The 21,866-nt window shown below is 41.3% G+C and overlaps 1 long non-coding RNA gene across 1 annotated transcript in view; it reads right to left on the bottom strand.

The window, feature by feature from the left end:
• Positions 1–21,866, bottom strand: part of LOC143442778 (uncharacterized) — a 102,016-nt gene that overhangs the window by 19,355 nt on the left and 60,795 nt on the right. Inside the window, exon 2 of the long non-coding RNA XR_013111257.1 lies at positions 14,654–14,838. This is a non-coding gene — a long non-coding RNA (uncharacterized LOC143442778). The remainder of the gene's footprint in view (positions 1–14,653; positions 14,839–21,866) is intronic.

Below are 21,866 nucleotides of genomic sequence, written 5' to 3'. Positions count from 1 at the left end.
AAAGTAACCTTTATAAAAATTATTCATGTTTAAAGTGAAGAGCCATGGTAAAGCATGAGTTTTAATTGACAGAAAGAGAAAGGAATGGGTGTTACTATGAGGCAATCTGGAGAGTCAGGCTGTTGTAATTCCTTTGGAGGGTGAGATCCATGCACTAAAATAGCCAGTAGCTGGAATAAGCCACTCCCAAACACTGAAAAGAGAAACTAAATGAAGAAGCATTTTACAGAGGAATAAAATATGCAAATATGGATGACAGACTAGACTCTAGAATCAGTCTCCTCCTCGATACTCAGCCGGCCATAGGCAAGGGCGCCTTTATAAAATGTGACTACCTTGTGGGAAGAGGAGTGATAGCATTTTTCCATTTTACAGACAGGATGTTTTCTAAACTTAAATTTAGATTTTTTTCTATAAATAAAATATCAGTAGAAAAATTATTCCAAAAATAAATTGAGAAACACGGTGTAGAAGAGGACTTCGGAGTCAATAAGAAAAGGGCGACTTCCTAAAAACATAAGTCTGTGTGTTGGAGGTGTTGAAAATGTTCTAAAACTGATTCTTAGGGTAGTTGTATAACTCTGGGGACATGCTAAATCCATTCAATTAAATGTTTTAAGTTAGTGGTATGTGGATGTGATGCACCTGAACAAACATGCATATGCAGGCATCGATACATACACATAGGCACACACGTAATTATATTCATTCTAAGACTTTGTTGTCTTTTCAAATATTTAATTTACAAATAAAATCATACAAAGTTGAAGCATACCGGGTGAGATTTGATATGTGTATATTGTTTTCTTAACTAATGAAAAATTCAGAAACACCACAGTTATCATTTTTGTGTAAGGGGGATGGAAGACACAACAACCTTTCTCTTAATAACAGTAATCATGTCTACAACTCCTGTGTATGTATCAGCCCCCAAGAACTTGTTTGTCTTGTAACTGAAAGTTCATAGTCTTTAACCAACACCTATTTTGTTCTGTGGTCAGAAGCAAAGACTGGTCTGTGAGAATTTAAAAGAATGTATATTTAGAAATTTCCAGAGACTGATTTGCAGTCTGCTGTGGGGGAAGCGGACAGTCATCGGTTGGGTGGGGTCCAGCAGCTAAGCAAATCGTTAGGCTCATTTTCACCTTACCTTACCTGCTTTGCTCGAATATCCATCCTGAACTGCACACTGCCCCACTCCTCAGACTTCTCCTTTTCAACAGTGTATTCCCATTTATCTCATCATATTGAATTATGTTTGTGCTATTTCTTATGTGGTGTGTGTGTGTGTGTGTGTGTGTGTGTGTGTGTGTGTGCTTGTTTGTTTTTTGAGACAAGGTTCCTCTGTATGTAGCTCTGGTTCATACTGAAACTTGCTCAGTAGCCACCCAATTGCTAGGATTAGAAATGTGTGTGTCACCACAGCCCAGCATTGTTACATGTTTTTTAAGTTCTTGATTTCTTAGATAAAAACTTTTGAGTGAAAAATCTGTTTTTTCTAGGCAACAACTCTCTCTCTCTCTCTCTCTCTCTCTCTCTCTCTCTCTCTCTCTCTCTCTCCCTCTCTCTCTCTCTCTCTCTCTCTCTCTCTCTCTCTAGAGTGTGTGTGTGTGTGTGTGTGTGTGTGTGTGTGTGTGTGTGAAGTTCCTTTTAAGTGCCTTAGACTTTGATTGTCTGTAATTCATACACCAGCTATGTTAGCTGAGGTGAACCACGAGGCAACTGAAACGGACAGGTTGTTCTCTTGATTTAAAAGATGCCAAAATTATTTCTGGGTCTCAGACAGTTGTGAAGAATCATGAATATTTAAGCTTCAGCTGCATGCAACTCACTTCACATTAGACTCAAACTTCACAGACACAATCCAGCCTTAAATAGGACCATTCTTTTAAAATCCAGAGTCTAAGCTTGGAAAATAATTTAAACCACACTTGTGAGGTCACAGCGACTCAGTGTCATAGTCACTGAGTGGTGACTTGCTTCATAAACCTTTGCCATGTAAGTAAAGTCACCCAGTTTCCTGGAATATGTAGTTGATCCCCCTGTCTTAGAAGACTGTGGTAAATTTGCTGGGATGGGACTCTGAAACCTCTTCCCTCCTCCTCCATCCAGAACAAACTGGCTCCAGAAGAAGCACTCCCAAACTCCATCATTTTGTTAAAGCCTTCTCTTTTTAAATTTTTTTTTTCAGGCATGAGCTCATCACTTTCAGTTAATAGCAATAAGTGATTTGTAAGGAGCAAGTTACATCAGTCGGTATAAATAACCACCAACGGCTGCGTCTGACTTCTGTGAAACGTTGACTCAGATGCTGGATCTGAGTGTCTGAGTAGCAAGGCATCTGGATCTGAGCATCTAGGTAGCAAGGCTGCAATCTCTCAGTCCTTTGTTGCCAGCTAAGTTAAAGGAAGGCCACAGATCACACCGAGGCATGAAGTACCACATTCCACAAATGCAGACTCTTTAGGTAGGAAAAACAGATGATGGGTGGACAATGTTCCTGGGTTCACTCAGACCACATAAATTTTTTTTCCTTACAAATAAGAACCCTTTTCTTTTGGTAAAATGCTTCATTGCTGTTTCTTCACAGGATGCTCTTAAGAATCCCAGACATAAACAGGAGACTTTGCTGTTGTCAGCTACTCTGGGACCAGAGCATAGCTCCTGACACTGACCCATGCTTTACTTCACCACTGCTCAAGAGTGAAAGGGTGAGTATCTTTGTTTGCAGCCACATCTGGTACTGGAGGGTAAGAAGGCTAGAATATAGCTTTTGGATTTACTATTATCATCTAGTGAGCCTCAAATTTTAATTAAATCAAAGAATATATTTTAAAGGAATAGGGTTTGGGTTTTAGAGACAGACCGCCCCCCCCTCCCCGAGTCAATAATAATCTCCAACATTGACTTATTCTGCTCTTGGCAGGATTTCTCCAACACAGGCAAGACAGCAGCGTCTGGACCCAAAGTATCTTCATATAGGAACTGAGATTGCCTAAGATATTTCTCTCATCCACCAACTGCTCCAAGGAACCACACGAACATAAGAACACACTTTGATCATATAAAATGCTAAACAGATAAATGTTCCTTAGGCCCGCTACACATCCAAGTAGGATGTGAAGTTATCTCCACCAGATAAATATAGAATTCCTGATTCTGGAGTGCTATGTGCCACCCTACGGTCAACTGAATAACTGATCCTAATCTTCATTTTAGTTCATGGTCCCATGACTGTATCACCTTGCAATTCTCCAACTAAAGTTGGGATACACTTTTCTTGGGGTACCAACCATTCAAGTTTGCTTGAAGCTGACACATTTCTCACAATGTGAACTTTCTAAGACCTAGAAGGTCCCTAGAAAGCTGAGGTGGCTTTCTAGTATAGAAGGCTCTTCTGGGTTTATCTCTAGGCTCAGTCACGTAATTTGTGTTAGCCAGTGAGATTTTAGCAGATAGGGTACCAGTCAAGTTTGAAGTATGCCTGTATGCTGATGTTTGAGGCCTTGCATCTCTGTCATTTCTATGTAAAGAGTTTCCTTCCATTGAGTAGCTGCTGTTCCTTACTCTAGGGCCTAAAAATACATGTGAAAAAGACCTAGTATAACCTGCAACTAGAAGCCAAATCCAGGGAGAACGAACAATCCAGATACAGCTGAGATAATCAACTCTCAACAGACCTAGTGACATGTGAACAAGCATGAATGGTGGTTGTTTCAAGACACTGACTATTGAAGTGATATGTTACACACCAGTAGCTAACTGATATCCATTATGTCTGTCCTTCCTAAGATCAGCTAGTGTTTTCTATCCTCAGCAGTCTTTTTCTGTTCTCTTCTTCGGGGAGGCTGGGTACACTCTTCTTTGGTAGCAAAGTTTTGTCATCAATTTGAAATACACTGCACAGAAGAAAAAAAAATGGAAACTCCGTGGTTTCTTGCATTATGAAATGAAAGAACAGGCATACTTTAGACTCATGGTGCCTTCAAAGTCACTTATTAGAGATATAATATCTCCTTCTCAAAGAACTATTCTAGAAACAACCAAGTTAAAGGAACTGTCTTATGCTTCCCCAAAAGCATGGAGGCTTCAGGATACATGAAACCCTGTTGCACAGCCCCCAATGCCCCCCCAATAGCTTTACAAAATGAATAATAAATCTAAAGGTATGAGACATTCCTTACAACTACAGACAGCCCTCTGGCTTCTTGAGCATATTGAAAGCTGAGGTGCAGTTGCTTGAGAACCTTTCCTATGAGGGAGGAAGGAACGTGAGACGGGATGATGCAGAAGGATAGATAGTGACAGGCTAGACAGGAAGATGCTGAGAACACATGGCTGATAAACCAAACCAGGGCCTTTGTCTTTGAAGGTGTGTGTGTGTGTGTGTGTGTGTGTGTGTGTGTGTGTGTGTGTTTAGAGGATTGATTTGGTGTCACAGAAAATTGTTAACATTGGCTTTGCTTCTGGGGTATTGGAGGCTTCACAAAGAGGAGGAAAATCTGTAAAAGCTCAGCTGAACTGTGCAAAGAAACACAAATTACAGGACTTTATGGGATCTGGTCACCATTCATTCGTGAAAGCTTCCCAACACAATAACAATTATCCATATTGTTAAATATGTAAATGCAGCCAGATTAACTGTGTTGTAAATTTTAATTGATGGCAGCACAAAACTTGGCGTGTCCTCAGTCATCACAGTTGGCTGTCCCTGAAGTGCTGTCAAAGGCTCCCAACTTTGAGGAGCTTCAGAGAACATTGACAGTGATAGAGAGGAGCTGAAATGCCTCAGGATGCCTTTTCACTGTGTGAGGTCACCATAGTCCTGTTTCTGTCCACTTCCCAGCTTTTTAAAGGCCACACCCACACTAGCTAAAGCACACTTCTTACTCTTTTCAACTTTCTCCCAATTAGCTGTATAGCTCTCTATTGCGCATCAATATACCAACCAGATGGCTTATATTCATCTTATTTACACTATTTTCCCTAGCCAAACAGCTTTAATCCAACAATATAAACCAACCCATGTAAACTTGTTGCTCTTGAGACCTACAGCAGCCTCTTCTCTTCCTTCTCCCTCTCCCCCCCCCCCAGTTGGGTCACCTTGCGGTCCTCCATCCATCTGTCCAGTCTCTTCCTCCGTAGACTCTTTCATCCTTCTCCAGGGTTGTCTCTTCTTTCCACAGAAACCTTTGTGGGTGGTCCTCCTAGCTAGACTCAGCATCCTGATGTCTCTAGGACATTTCCTCATCTTGATATGGTCCATTCCAGAGGCCATTTCCCGAATCATCCATAGGTGGAGATGACGTGATCCAGCAGACAGGTCATTCTGGAACTCAAAATGTCTGACTGGTTCTTCACTTACACATTTTCTGCTCCTGCCCTTATGACGACCTTCTCCACAAGTTAACCATACCCACTGAGGGGCTAAGCTGGGCCCCTCAGTGTTTTGCTTGGCTACAGACAACCCTAAGTAGATGTTGTCCCTCAACTGGGGGTGGAATATTTACTTTGGAAAGAGGAAATTGAAAGTAGAGGGAGCTCAGAAAAGGATTAACAAGAAATAAAACAACTAACAACATATATATGAATGAACACATACGTCCTGGTCAGTCTGATGAAGTCTATGTACAATAAGACAGAGTCAGACTGATCCTATACCCAGGTATGACAAAGTAGTATGAGAAGGAGGAAGATTTAGAGATGAACTTGAAAGCCATTTGATCTTGATAGACAAGGAGCAAAGCTGGTTTAGATTCTCCAGTAGCATATGCTGAAAGATGGGCATTAGAAAGATGCCTGAAGGCCTGGAGAGTTGGCTCAGTGGTTAAGAGCACTTGTTAATTTTCCAAGGGACCTAGCACCCATATGGTGACTCACAACCTTCTGTAACTCCAGTTTCAAAGGATTCAGTGCCCCTCTGGCTTCTGCAGGCACCAGAAATGCATGTGGTACACAGACATGCATGCAGGCAAAACACCCATACACAGAAAATAAAAATAATTAGTCTAAAATATATTTATGAAAACATTTCTAGGATGGCTCTTCACACAAAACACAGCAATGTGGGAACGGAATGTTGATTTTTGATAAGCTTTTAACTAAACACTTCCAGCGGCTGCTCAGTTCCCACCAGTCCACATTATCCCTCCAGGCTTCAATAGTGATAGGAATAATTTCTGGTGCTTATAACTAAGACTTCTGGTGCTGGGTTTGAGTTATATAACAGTGTTACACCTCAGTAATGGTGCACAAAAGAGAATAAAATGGTGAGGTGACTTTTTTTAAATCGTCTTTTATAGATGCACAAGGAACATAAACCAAAATGTGCCCAGAATCTGAATACCTGTCAGGAGCCATATCCTGATCATCTTCTCATTATTAGCTTGTCCCATTAGGGCTCCTGACAAATACCTTAGAATCCAGTACTGTGCATCCTTAGTACTGTGTATCCTTAGTACTGTGCATCCTTAGTATTCTCTGGATAAAGCAAATAGTTGAAAGAGACTTGGGCTCAGGAAGGGCAAAGATTTACCAAGAAGATTCCTTATGAATTTTCTTCATGAACTCTCATAACTGAAAGCTTTCTCAAGAGGTCTCCAGAAAAGGACAAAGGTTTTAGCTGCATACAATAAAGTGTGTGTGTGTGTGTGTGTGTGTGTGTGTGTGTGTGTGCAATAGTGATTTGAATTAAGACGTATATATACAAACCTATATTGGAGAGTGCTTCTGGGCATGCAGAACAGAGGCTAGGGGAAAGGATATAAGATGTAAAGGGCACACAAAGAAATGGAATGAAAGGAAGTGATAGACTACCAATATAAAAACATGGAGGGACCAGAAATGACAAATTCTTGATTGAAAGAATGGCAAGTTGCCATGCCTATCTCTCCCTCTGTTCTTCCATTTCTTTCACCGGTTTTCTGAGAGTGAGTAACTTATAAAGTAAAAAGGGCCAGGGGCTGGGGAGATGGTCATTCACTGCAGTGCCTGCTGCACAGCATGATGTACTGGGTTACTATGTCCAACACTCACACAAAAGCCACACACCTGTAATCACAGCACTGAGGACTCAGAGACAGGAGCATCCTTGGGCCTTGCTGACAAGCAGGCTAGCTGAAAAAAGGAGCTCCAGACAAGTGGCAGATCCTGTCTCAAAAACAACACACACACACAAAAAAAAAAAAAAAAAAAAAAAAAAAAAAAAAAAAAAAAAAAAAAAAAAAAAAAAAAAAAAAACAGGTCGAGGGGGACTGAAGAAAACACGCAGAGTTTCCTTTGGTTTTAACATGCACAGGCACACGTGCAGGCACAGATGCATGCACACATACACTCATGAGGGAAAGAAAAGGAAGAAGAATAGGAGGGGGTGGAGGGGGAGAAGGAGAAGAAAGAAAGAAAGAAAGAAAGAAAGAAAGAAAGAAAGAAAGAAAGAAAGAAAGAAAGAAAGAGAAAAGGACAAAGGAGGAAAAAAATTATTTGGCCCAAGGCTCTGGAGTTTAAAAGGCCAACACCAGTGGGCAGTATCTGGTAAAGTCCTGTCGACTCCGGAGCAGGTCAGTGGGCACACATAGAGCATGAGAGTGATGTGGTCTTAGAAAACCTAGCCATGCAACAAGAAGGCTCTGTCCCCACCATGAAGACACCCCTCACAAGGTCCCACTTCCCAACCCCTACTGCCTTGAGAAATTAAGCCTTAACATGAGTTTTGGTGAAGTCAAAGCATGGCAAAGCCTAATGAAGCAAAGCGCCAGCTAGTGGGTCATCTCTTTCTTAGCTATTCTTCTGAAACAAGAGCATTGGGATTGACTGGGAAGCTAGAAACCCAAACAACAGACAACCTGTTAGCAGAGGTCTTCATGTGGTTATACTGAATATATACATATACACACATACACACACACATACGTGTGTGTGTGTGTGTGTGTGTGTGTGTGTGTGTGTATATATATATATATATATATATATATATATAGAGAGAGAGAGAGAGAGAGAGAGAGAGAGAGAGAGGTATATCTCCATCTTTCTCCCAAGTGCCCAGCTTATAGGTCCTCTAGCTAAGCCAAGCTCTGACTGACTCTCCTGTAGACTCTTGGATCGCTAAAACTTGATGCTCGATGCTAAAATGAGTGCCGTTCCCACTCTACCTTTGGAGTCTAGTATTACACCCTCCTCAGGAAATAACAACAGTGCCTGTTCACATCAGTTGAATTAGCTAAGTACATCCTGTGGGAATGCTCTCTCACTGTTCCTTGGAAAATGCCTTCCAAGCCCCTTCTCTCCTCAGCTTCAGAACGCTCCAAGGCAGATAGTGCACTCACTACGCATGCGCTCCAGACATCAGTGCTATGGAGTCCACTATCAAGCTTCTGATTCATTCCAGTACCAGATCCACATGTAAATCTTTTAAAAACAGCATTCATGAGGCCTCTAACTTAAACATCCTTAGTTTGTTGAGTTTTTCTAATCTCACATACTACTTACTGAAAAAGAAATAACGGAACCAAACCCTCTGTTTAACATACTTCAAGATCTACTGAGTTACATGTTGCAAGAGAACCAGCCACCAAGTAAAGACAAGACAATACTTCCAAAAGCTGTGTTGAAACCCTTTTCCTAAGCATCTACTCTGCATGGTATTGATTTCCTGTTTCTTTCTTTTATTTTATTTTTTTGTTTTCTACATTTCTTACCTGTAGTTGATTTTAGTGTGTGAGCCATTAAAAAAATAGCACTATTGTTTTTGGTAGAGAGGCAGAATGCCTTATCCAACAGAGGGTAAAGCACAGAGGAGGAATTCAAGGCAACTTGACAGGAAATCCTTAAAGGGCCCTGTGATGCCAGCTATAGAGCATAGCAAGGCGCCCACACACCAAACAGAATAGCCCTCAAAGGTCAAGAGCAAAAAGCTCTTGGGAGACAGAGCAGACATGAGCAAAGTGTGCCCAGCTCCTCAGCAAGAGCTGGAAAGAGAAAGACTTGATAAAGAAGGACTAGGCAAGAGGGAAGAGAAACATTATGTCAATATTTAGACTACCAACAAGAGACAGTTGAGACCTGGAAAAGACAGTAGATTTGTGGTCCAGAAAGACAGACCTCAGCTTCTCCAGGGCCAGTGTCAAAGGAAGCGAGCTGGTTGGTCTGAGGCCGACTTAAAGATGGAGCACCTTATATCCACAAATTAGTCTAGGCTAAATAAAACAAGTAATACATATGAGGCAGTTTGTTTGAGCCTGCAAGGCTTCCTTTTATTTAAAACGGGATGCTTTAGGGAACCTAATTAGCAAACTTCATCTTTGCCAAAGAAACTCCTGGAGCCTCGGGTGCCGGAAAGTGAGCTGAGCTGCAGCAAGGGGTTTCCCTGAAGCCAATTTCTCCAAAAATGTCTGGGGGAGGGGGAGGGGTAAATAGCAACAGCCGCTGTGTGTCTACACCGGAATACATGCTCTAAATATTGTTCTGGCCTCTGCGGTTATGGCTTTAGGAGCAGAGAGGACTCTGGGCTGTTGTGTACCGCCCTCCGCCCTTGCTGGGACTCCTCAGATGGGAGTAGCCTGCAGAGTGGTAGAACAGGACCAAGACAGCAAACCACATGGGCTTTGGCAGCCCCGACTGGCCACCAGAGCTGAGCACTGGAAGAGTTTGTGATGAAACTACTATAAATCTGTTTTAAATCCTTGTTAAGGGTTTTTTGTTTTTGTTTTGTTTTTGTTTTTTTTTTTTGCTTTGTTGTTGTTGTTGTTGTTGTTGTTGTGTTTAAATGTTGTTTAAACATCTCTGGTTCTGGAAGGGAGGCCAGCCCCAAGTAATCAGTTCTGAGGACTTCTTACTGGAGCTCAGTGTGTCAGATAAAGTATTAGAATCTTGATAAAGAAAACATTAAACAGAAACTAAGTGTTTAATGTAAAATCCTGGCGGCTGTGGCTTAATTTTCCTTGGGTCTACCTGTCAAGAGATGAAAGTTCTCATTTCATTTTGGTTGGAAAATTCCTCTCCTTTGATTGAAAAAACAAAAACAAAAAACAAAATACTGTTGCTAAGGTCTGTCTTCTTTGTCTTCTTTTATTTCCCAGCATAGAGAGCCATCTCCTCAACTGTCCTGTATCCTATTTGTAAACCCCAAAGGAAAAGAATCACTGATAATCTCAGGAACTGCATAGTTTAATTAAGTGCCAGTCAACATCCATTTGGGCTTCTCAGTGTAGTGGGAAAATAAACCCATGGCTAAGAAAACATGCAGGCTAATTAATATATGAATAAAATTCAAACAGTGCCAAAAGGACACTGGTGGTCAGAATCGGGAGTCAGTGCCTAGAGCTACCTGCAGCATACAGCAAGTGCATACTAAATATCTTTTGAGTGAGAGTACTTGAAGCTTGAGAATAGAATGAATGAGGCCATACTAAGCCAATCATAATGAGAACTTTGTGAGTTCTGGGGGGATTTTGTGCATCTTTACATATAGAAGTGGTGTTTCTATGTCAAGACATGCATGGACAGTATTATAATAAAAGTCTAGACTACAGAAAAGAAATCATACAGAGACATAAGTGACCATGCTAGGTACATTGTGTCCCAGCAATCCTCCAAGATTAACAGTCTGCCTCTCTGCAAATATGTCTGCAAAGGACCCTGCTCTGCGACACAGAAATTGACCCACGCTAGACTGTCTACAGAGGTGTACAGCATGGAGGCTCTTTGCTGCTTTCATCTCTGCAGTTGTTTTTGTTTGTTTTGTTTTGTTTTGTTTTGTTTTAAAGAAATGGTTACAGTCTCTTGATGTCAGAAGCCTCATTGTCTCCTAAGAAGAGATTTTCCTAATGATAGGCAAAGTATCTGAGAGGAAATCAATTAGCCCACAACGAATCTAAAACTGTATCTCCCTAATATTCTTTTGATAACACCCTCCCTAGGCTGATGTATACAACAGTGTCACCCAGACAAACTTTAGGTACATTGGACTGTTTTAACTTGGTAACTTCCATCTAAACCATCCTTTCTATTTCAAGTCTGAGTTTTTGGTTGATGGCCCAGGCCATTCCTGTTTGTCTAGTATTAACACTAGGATAGATGTTCACCAACCATTTTTCTCTTGTATTACATACCCTGTGTTCACTGCCCATCGCACCCTTGAGCTGGTTAGTTTTATGTCAACTTGACACAAACTAGAGTCAGTTGACAAGAGAGAGAACCGCAGTTGAGAAATTGCCCCCATCTGAGTGGCCTGGAGGCAAGTCTGTGGTGCATTTTCTTGATTACTGATTGATGTGGGAGGGCCCAACTCACTGAGTGGCACCACCCCTAGGCAACAGTCCTAGATACTATAATACAACAGGCTGAGCAAGCCAGTGAGCAGCACTCCTTTATGGCCTCTGCATCAGCTCCTGCCTCCAGGCTCCTGCCCGATTTGAGTTCTTGCCTTGATTTCCTTCCATGATAGACTATGATGTGGAACTATAAAGGAAATAAACCCTTTCTTCCCAAGAGGTGCTTTGGCTATGATTTTTTTTAACACAATACTAACCCTGACTAAGATGGCCTTCTTGCTGTTAACAAATCTGTGACTCTCATCAATGCAAAGTCATACTCAACTGACTCAAACAAACAAACAAACAAAACATTTAAGACATAGGTTTGCCTTCTTTCTCTCTGGTCTTCCCTTTGTGGAAGCTGGGTTGAAAGAGTATCACAGCAGTAAACCTGGATGCCTGAATCACCACATGGAGGAAAACTCACCTTCCCACTAGGAACCGCCATGGTGAACTTCCATGTGAATAAACCTGAATTTCTGTATAGTCTCTGGGTCATAGAACAACGTGTGCATTTGTTACAGCCACCGGAATTGCCTGTCGAATAAAACTCTACACAGCCACTGGTCTGTAAAGGCCAGTCCTCAGATGCTTAGGTCATTGTTCTCCAGGCCTGTCACATAGCTCTTCTGGCATCTGCAATAGATCACAGTAGGCCTCTCCTAGATTCCCATACCTAGGAGCCCACTCCTCTGAACAGCTACTGTAGTGACTCCCTCCCCTGTGTCACCTGAGCCAGAGTAGAAATCCCAGTGTCCTGGTTCCAAGCCCTGACAGCTTCATCCCAGAACCATTCAAATAAGTGGAATCTCCCATCTGCTTTATTGGCTGACACCATGAAATGTCCTGGCCTCAGATAAATTTTATGTATTTCTACAAACATAACATTTCTTGCCATTGTTTAATTTGAGATGTCTTAGGGATTTATTAATAGTTTCATAAAGATATTTTCTGTTTTATCTGACTGAAGTATTTGCCGAGAATAAAAAAAATTTTTTTTCCATGCATTTTTTTTTATTCTCTATTTGCTCTTGATGTCCATGAAGCATTAAGTCCACATTTGATTCGAATCCGAGGTAGAAACACTCAGTCACTTTTAGGATCATGTCACAAACAAGTCAGACCTCAGGAGAAAGAAAGCACAGAAAGATGATCGGGGTTTCTCTCCTGTATGATCATGGTGGTAGGAAGAATAAAAAAATCATTTAGAAGCAAACTGAAAGGAGACATAGTCAGCTGCATCTGCAGGGTTCCACACTGACCAACTTCACTCCAGAGTGCGTGAGCATTGCAGACTCTCAGGTCAGGCCTTAGACCTTACAGGCCCAGTGTGTCTGTACATACTCAATAGACAGCAGGTGGACCACTATCCAACTCGCTTCCTGTCAGGCATCTTTAATCCAAATGATAACGGAAAGAGGAGGCCAGCTTTCCCATCATGTGATGAATTCTACTGAAACTGAAGCTCTTCTGGGTATTCACAACCTCCTTTAAATAGCACAGGTCCCACTTCTTTGTCTTGAAGCTGATTCCACTTAAAATTGCAGTGTGACTAATTTGATGCCACTGCAGCCATGGCTGTGCCATTCATGTGAACTAGCTGGAACTCCGGGCCACAGAGACAGAAAAGGAGGCAGAATTGGGTTGGGGGTATAAGGGAGTGGACCAGGCACGTGGAAACATTGTACTATAGGGCTTTTGTTTTGTAGTCAGGGTCTTCTATACTGCTAGGCTACTTTCAAAGCCACTGCATAGTCCAGGCTGATATCAAACTCAATCTTCCTGAGGGTCCCAAATACTGGAATTATAGGTCTGTGCCTCTGCCTCTGGCTTCAGGTGTATTCTTGGATGGCGCATGGTGTAAACAGTACAGAGCCTTATGTTTTGTTTTGTACTCCTTTTGAAACATAAAATTAAATCCCCCATGAAAGTATGTATTTTGGTGGCTGTATTGTATTCATCCTGTTAATGTTTGATGCTGTTTTAATCCATACCCTAATGACATTTGGTTCCATTTTTTCACAATTAAACAAAGTGCAAAATTACGAATTGTAAAACCATTGTTACAGATATATTTTACTTTACATTTCTGGTATCTCCTTAAATTAAATGTCTAGAATTTTTTATGCTGATATCTTAATGTTCATAAAATTCACTGTGCTTCTATATGTGAAGTTTTAACCCAATTATTTTAAGCATCTCTCTCTCACCATTGTTAGACAATGCATGGCGCTGAATGGCAGGCATGTCCTGAGTTCATACTCTCTCCCTGCTAACCTCATTCTGTTTCCTTTCCATTGTGTGTAAATGGTGGTTCTACAACCTATCTTAATTTATGTTAATGAATGCACCTATTTTATCTTCAAAATGCTTTTGGTTATTTTCAAACTCTAAAAAGCATTATGAGAGGTCTTAGAGTTACACTGAGCGCACTAATATTATCCTCACACTAGTAAATCTTCTTCGCTGTTTAACAATATGTGGTCAAAACTTTGTTATGTATCCTGAAGACAGGCTCCTTAAATTTAATCCTAGGTGTGTTGTATTCCTTTTACTACTGGGACTGAAATTACCACCTTGCATCTGCTGTTGACTGACATGTAGAAAAGCTATTGATTTTCATAGTTATTTTCCAATAGACCCCTTTATTGGATTCTTCTCACAAATGTAATTGCTTTCCATTGATTTGCTTGAAACTTTTGTAAACTGGGTCAAACTGCAAAGTCATAACAATTTAACTTAATTTCTTTCTAATATTTAGTATGCTCCTTTCACCTACCTTTTATTTCCCTTATTTTGTCTTTCACATTTCACATGTTCCTATTTTGGCTCAAACAAGTTACTAATAGGGAAGGCTCCGGAGTGCTGCACTTGGGGAGGGTGCTGGGTGCTGTGCACGGAGAGGGTGCTGGGTGCTGTGCATGGAGAGGGTGCTGGGTACTGTGCTTGGGGCAGTACTGTGTTTGGGGAGAGTGCTAGGTGCTGCACTTAAGAAGGGTGCTGCATGTAGGAAGGGTGCTTCACTTGGGAATGATGTTGGGTGCTACACTTGGGGAGGGTGCTGGGGACTGCACTTCGGAAGGGAAGCACCAAGGGGACGCATGTATAAACATTGTGCCTTGTCTTTCTAGTATTTTCTACATTGTTTTAGCAGGATTGAGATCTCCCCCACCACCACCACCACCATTTCTCCTTCCCTCCTTCCCTTCCTTCCCCTCCCTTCGCTTTCTTGCTCTATCTACCCCCATACACACACACACACACACACACACACACACACACACACATAGTGACCAGGTAACCAAGGCTGGCCTGGAAGTAATAGCCTTCCTGCTTGAGCATACCGAGTGAGGAGATCACAAGCAGGGTTCACACAGTGGCACTCCTTTCTGGCAATGAAGATCTTCAGGCACTCTTGCCTTGGAAGCACAGTGTCATGATCTCATGTGCTGGCCTCTCCTTGCCTCTCTGTCTCCCACTGCCCTGCTCTTTCTCTGGCTTCTTCTTTAGGTCTGCATTTCTTTTGTGCCTGTAATAGAGCATACATGTTATTAGTTGTATTTTTCAGAAGATTGTGTTTCCTGTCCAAGTTTCTAAGAAAATAAATAAGAGTGTTTATTCTTTCTTTCCCTGCAGTGTTATATGTATATGCGTAAGTACATGAATTAATAGCATATGTTTTAAAACATATTCTTACATATCTATTTATAAGACATGTGTCTTAGTTATTTCCATAAGGCTATGATAAAACACCATGACAAAAAAAAGCAGCTTGGAGAGGAAAGATTATTTCAGCTTTCAGTTGTAGTCCAGTCAAGGCAGGATCTGAAGGCCTAAACCTGGAGGCAGGGAGACTGTGGCTTACTGGGTTGTTCCTCATGACTTTCTGAGTCTATTTTTTTTTAAATACAACTCAGAAAAATCTGCCAAGGGATGCCACCACCCACAGTGGGCTGGGACCTTTACATCAGTCACTAGCTAGAAAAATGCCCCAGCAGATTTGCATACAGGCAAATCAGAGGGAAGCGTTTTTCTCACTTAGGGTTCCCACTTCCCATGTACGAATGCATTACTATAAAGCCATAACCCTTCCTTGCTTTTTTTAGCCACAAGATCTCACTTTAATATCTATACAGAATTTCCTAGCCTCCTAAGGGGGAGTGTCTGAGACTGAGTACTCAAGTTTCTTTCATGTTCTTTGTGAAGTTTAATAATTGCTTTGCCATCACCATTAATCTCAGAGCAGTCTGCTTGGGTCTCAAGGCTAGTTGTTTCCATCTATCTTGGGAAAGAGGACCTCTTCAGTCAAGGGGATCAGCAGAGGGCATTTGGCACAATGATTCAGCTGCAAGGTGATAGTGGGAGCTCACCCAGGGCTGGCAGCAGGGGGCTAGGACCAACACTATCTGAGAGACACATTGGAGAAAGTAGTAATGGGGAAGCTACAAGTTGGGGGTCTGTGCAAGCCAAACCACAGAAGTCCCATTCAGTGCAAGAGAGACAGAGGAGGTGTGGCCTGAGCAGCCAGCCACTGATGGGCAGTGGAGGAGGATAAGGAATGGGAAATAGGAATGGGTCCAAGGGCAGACAGGCCTCATACTGGCACCAGACCTTAGCAACAGAAGACTGTTTTGTTTGGGGCTTTTAATACTTAAGGAAAGGAATCTGCTAGATACTAAATCAACGCAGCCCATTCTGCTGGTAACGTGTGAACCAATGCAGAGTCCATTCATTAGGAAGCTCAGCAAACTCGCTCCCTGGGCACATCATCGACAAGCCCCACACATAGCACTGCAGAAGGCTTAGCCATGTGTATATGCACTTGCATACGTTATAAAACAACACACCCAGTCAGTTACATTCTGGACTCCCTACTGTCACACCATAGCTTTGGGTGGCATTTTAAAGACTGGATTAAAAGAAAGCTCTTGGAAGATACAATTGGTTTTTAATCTAGTGGAGTCTACTCATATGGCCCATAGTCACTCCTTTGTATAGGGAAATTATTGCTCACTATCCCGGCATGGGGATGACCTTTTGACTATACCAGCTGCTTACCACTCTTCTAACTCAGCATTATAACATGTCTATGTGACCTTTCAACCAGCCTCCATGTGTAGGAAACCTTAAGAAGAATCATTAATACTGAAGTCACCTAGTCCTCACAGAAGTATGCCAATGCACCATATATTTTCAACTTATTTAATAGGGATGAAATTAAGAATCACTAGTCAGAGTCCCTGTGTTTCTAGAGGACAAATATTGGAAAGATGTAGTGGTGGTGGTCAAATGAAAGCACAGAGAAGTCAGTGGTGATAGCAGAAGATAGGTCACAGTGAGTTGTGCAGCTGGGACATAGAAGGAAGTCATGGCCAAGAAATATGAACATCAGGGGCAGACGAGACGATTTGAAGCCAGAGTATACACTTGTAATCCTAGCATTTGGGACACTGAGGTGAGAATTACTAGGCCTGCATAACTACATAGCCAGTTCCTGAGAAAAACTTTATTTCAGGAAAAAAAAAAAAAAAAAAAAAAAAAAAAAAAGCAGACAAGACATCACGTGGCAACAGAAAAGACAGTGCGTGTAGAACAAAATTGTGTTTGTGTCTCTTTATTAAGATCAAGATAACTGAAGCAAATTCTGTGTTCAAGTTAAGGAGCAAGCAGAGAAGGAGTGGTTGAGGATACAGGTAAAAGGTGGGGACCTGAAAACATTCATTTCTTGTGTGAACTGACCAATTCCCATTTTTGTCGTTTTGTAAACTATGGGTCATGGTAGCTTCCTTGTCTTCCACCCTACCCACATATGATGGGTCAGAACACTGTGGGTCAAATCGCATCATTGTCAATTGGCAGAGTACTTCCTCACTGCTAACCTTAGGTTTGACTTGCACTGGGCAAGTCTTCCATCTTGATCGGTCCGAGAGGCCAACTACACAAACAAGTACAGCAACAAATCCAAACACCCTGAAGAATCAAAAGTAGGTCACGGTCTCCAGTTCATAACTCCTAAGAATGGACTCAGTTGTTGAGTTAAGCAGGAAATGATGAGAAAGACAGGCATTCATATCATGGGTGTTTCCCTGTTTGCATTAATCTCCAAGTAACTGCTCTCACACATAAGACTCATTGGCTACAATTTATTTTCCCTGAAGTCTTGCATACAATGTCATCTCATGAGGACCAGACCAATGCAAAGTATTCCTGGCTGTGTTGCAATGACCCAGTGTCTTTCATAGCAGAAAGGCAGCATAGGGTCCCCATACTGCCCTACTTAGAATGCAGCTCATATAAAAATGACACACTGTGGGGCACAACCACAATGTCAGGAGGCACTGACCAAAATCAATGTTTTCCCTTCCAGCCTGCCAGAAACAAAGATACTCTCAAGAGACACTGGTATATTTCAGTGTGGCCTTCAGACTACTGAAACAAAGGACTCCAAAGAAATGGGAGTTTGCCTAGAAACTTCAGTTAGGAAAATAGAAAAGTCTCAGCCAGAAGGGGGAACTTGTCTCCCGGAAAGCGATTTCACACAGTTCAAACAACTTGTCAGACCACTTTACAGGATGAGATTGAATCCCAGACAAGGGTGGGTCAGAGGTGGATGTAACCACACACCTTGCTGGGACTTCTTAGATGTGCACATCCTTGGTCCTCTATCAAAACTTTTATCTCACTTCAGGAGCCCTAAGATGGACTTGAGGGAGCCAGTGGATCTCTCCATCCCTCTTCCCAATGTGGCTACATTGAATAAATCTCCTTTGACTGCTTTTCACAATTACTTTGACCCTTTTAATTGATTTACTGGAGATGGATAGATGGATGGATGGATGGATGGATGGACCTGACTTGGGTCATGGGTTGTGGTCACCAACTTTAATAACAAAACAGGGGTCATATATTTCCAAGCCTCACTTGTAATCAAGTGTGCACACTATGCCTGTCCCATGATTCCTCTTAGGGTGGGAATTTCTGAGTCATGTTTTCTGTCTTGCCTTGCAGATCTTGCTAAGTCACTGTGCTCTTATGCAGGCCATTGCAATACAGCAATCAGTCTTCTGTGTTACATGAGTCTGGATCTTAATCCAAAAGCACGAAGCATTGTGGGAAGAGTAGCTCGCTGGTATTGCCATAGCTGTTCCCACGGAGCAGGAAAGCTCACACATCGGGCCTGTTGACAAACTCATGGTTTACACATAATCTTCATGGCTATCTCATCGGGCTCTCTTCTGAAAAAAGTTAAAGAGAATTTCCTAGTTTTTATTCCACCCCCCAAGTCCCCAATCCTTGACTCTTTGCAGAGATAAATCTGATGGAAAACACTCTCAGACCGCGAGCTGAACTCCCAGGAATGACAGCACAGAGCCAACCACCCTGAAGACCTCAGGCAGGGTTTCCAGGCCAGCCTTCTCTGGAGAGAAAGGAGCTCCCAGGGTAGTGGCAGTCAGCCAGGCCTGGAGCGGCCTCAGCGAGGGTTAGGCACTTTCTACCCCATGTCTTCTTTTGGGGTTTTAACTATGACATCCAAGCAGGCATGTGCAGAACCCCAAACCAAAGTCTTCTGAGGCCTTCCCCAACCTACCTTTTAACATTTTTATGTCTATCATTGAAAACCGTTTTCTTCTACTGGATTGTGAATTTGTTAAGCCCAGGAAAATTATTGGTATCTGATAGAGTGCCCTGCCCTCAGACTCGGGCATTCAAAGAATTTGAGTTAACAAAAATTCTTTTAAAATTTTCATCCTTGGCAATTCTTTAGTCTATTCAATGATGCTCTTTCTTAACCAAATTAAATAACCAAAAAATCTTATTAATTACTAAGTAAAATCTATAAGTTTCACATTTTTGCTCTTTAAAAGTTCAAGGCTAACCTGATCTACATAGCAAGTTCCCAGGCCTGCAAAAGTTACATGGTGAGACTGTCTGCAAAAACAAAACAAAAAAAATATTTTGTAATCATTGTTGCAACAAACAAACAAACAAATAAAAAAACCAGCCATGTGGTTTTGCTGTTGAGAGCATCCTTAATTACGCCTATCTGAAAAGTTCTCACACTGGAGGCTTTTCCCAGTACCCCATTGGTTGTCTAGTTTTATGTTGACTTGACACAACCTAGAGCCATCTCACAGGATGGAACCCCAATAAAAATGCTACATAAGTTCAAGCTGTAGGAACATCTGTAGAGCATCTTTTTAATTAGCAATCGTTAGGGGAGGGCCCAGGTCATTTTAGGTGGTCCTGAGTTCTATAAGAAAGCAGGCTGAGCAAGCCAGTAAGCAGCACGACCCCATGGCCATGGCAGCAGCTCCTGCCTCAAGGATTCTGTCTTGCTTGAGTTCTTGCCATGTCTTCCTCCAGTGATGGAACATTACCTGGAAGCATAAATGAAATTAATCTCTTCCTCCCCAACTTGCTTACAGTAGCATAATTAAATATATATATATTGTCCTTTTTGATCAAGTCTTTTTCAATTTAATATGAAAATGAAGGTATCTTGAGTTAATTTGCATTTTTATTTGCATTGAAGTTAAACTTGTGTTTGAGCAATTGTATCATTAGTCTTACAAACTGCTTAATTTCATCCTTTCTGTCTGTCTGTGGACCTCCAGCTCTATCTCTCTGATGAAATGAGGTTTTTTTTTGATAAAGATTTGTCTTTAGTGTAGGACTGAAAAGATTGTTAACTCATCTAGATATTTTGATTTTGTTGTCTTTTTTAAATACCTAACTGTAAAAACATTGAAATTCTTTTGATAACAAAACGTGGATATCCAGATCAACAAGCCGAGGAGAAAAGGAGAAAAAGTGAATGTATTGTTCTCATGGTAAGCCAGGAGCTCCTAGGGTCTTAAACAACAGCACAAACTCAAAATTTCTCTCCCCTCTTGACTCTGTTTTCTGAAGATCTCACCTGAGGGGTACTCAACTACTATGTCATTAACTTAATTATGATGATATACATTATCATAACTGTATCTCATTATCTCTGATCTGGTTGTACCCACCCCTGGACCAAGCTCTGTAGACACAGAATTGTAATATTCTGTTAAGTTGTCAAGTTATTTTTGTATCACTATAACAAAATATTAAGATAATTAACTTATAAAGAATAGGGTTTATTGCAACTTACAGTTTGGGAGGTATCAATCCATGATAAACTGGGCCTAAGGCAAGTAACTCCATCACAGAGAGGGCACACACAGCTCAGAATCACTCACTTCACCATGAGCCAGGGAGCAAAAGAAGAAACAAACAGACTCTCACAACCTCCTACAAGGGTATCATCAATGGCCAAGGCTCTTCCATCATCTCCCAAGAGCACCATATTAAGGAGCAAGTTTTTAACAAGTGGATCTTCAATAAAATCTTTTCCCAAACATAGAAGTAATAGTTTTGCATTCATTTCTTCATTTAGTCTATTTAAAAAAATTTTTTAATAAGTATATGCTACATATGGAGCATATTTTCTTTGTTTGATAGCCCATGCTCTTGTGATGTATAGCTGCACTTCCCACTCCACCTTTGTTCTCCAAGGTAGCTTCATATATGTGAGTATGTATGTATATATGTATGTATATACACATATATGTGTGTATGTGTACAATACATATGTATATATACATAGATGTATATACATACATACATACATACATATATACATACATACACACATGCGCACATGTGTGTGTATTTCTCTATATTGGTATAAAACCTAAGAACCACATAGGAGAGAAAATATGATGTTTGTCTTTCTGAGACTGGCTTTGATTTCCTTCATATGATTATTATCCACTTTCCTGTAAATGATTTAACTTTATTCTTTATGACTACAAACCATTGTGTGCATAAACTACATTTTCTTTGCTCATTCCTCTGTTGATAGACACCTATGTTGGCTCCACTGTTCTATTGTGAACAATGCTGTAGTAAGCAATGATGTGTTAGTATCTCTGTGACAGGTTGACTAGAGTCCTCTCAGTAAGTAATCTGGGAATAACATAACTAGGCCATATGGTAGATTCATTGTTAACTTTTTTAAAAAGAAACCTCTGTATTCATTACTTTTCTGTTGCTGTGATAAAACACCATCACCAGAAGCAACTTAGGAAAGAAAGAGTTTATTTTGGTGATAGTTCCAGGGAGATAAGAGACCATCGTGGTAGAGATGTGGCAGTATGTGGCAGATGTGATGGCAAGAGCAGAGAGCTGAGAGATTACATTTTCACTTGCAAGCATGAAGTACAGAGATGAACTGGAACTTGGGTTAGGCTATGTAGTCTCAAAGCCTGCCCCGCCCCCACTGACATACATCCAGCAGTGAGGCTGTACAAATCCCCAAACAGCTCCACAAGCTAGGGATCATGGATTTGAATTCCTGAACCTAGGGAGGACATTTCTCCTTCAAACCAAACCTCCATACTAATTTGCACAGTACCTGCACTAGTTTGTATGATCAGCAACAGTGTGAAAGGGTCCACTTGGTCTACATTTTTATCAACACTTTTTGTCGTTTTCTTAATGAGCATCAGTTTGACTGAGGTGAGTTGGAAT

Source organism: Arvicanthis niloticus, chromosome 6 (genome assembly GCF_011762505.2).
Source record: "Arvicanthis niloticus isolate mArvNil1 chromosome 6, mArvNil1.pat.X, whole genome shotgun sequence".
NCBI classification, from domain to species: Eukaryota; Metazoa; Chordata; class Mammalia; order Rodentia; family Muridae; genus Arvicanthis; species Arvicanthis niloticus.
The sequence above is the reverse complement of the archived record's forward strand: the minus strand, read 5'-3'. Positions and strand labels throughout refer to the sequence as shown.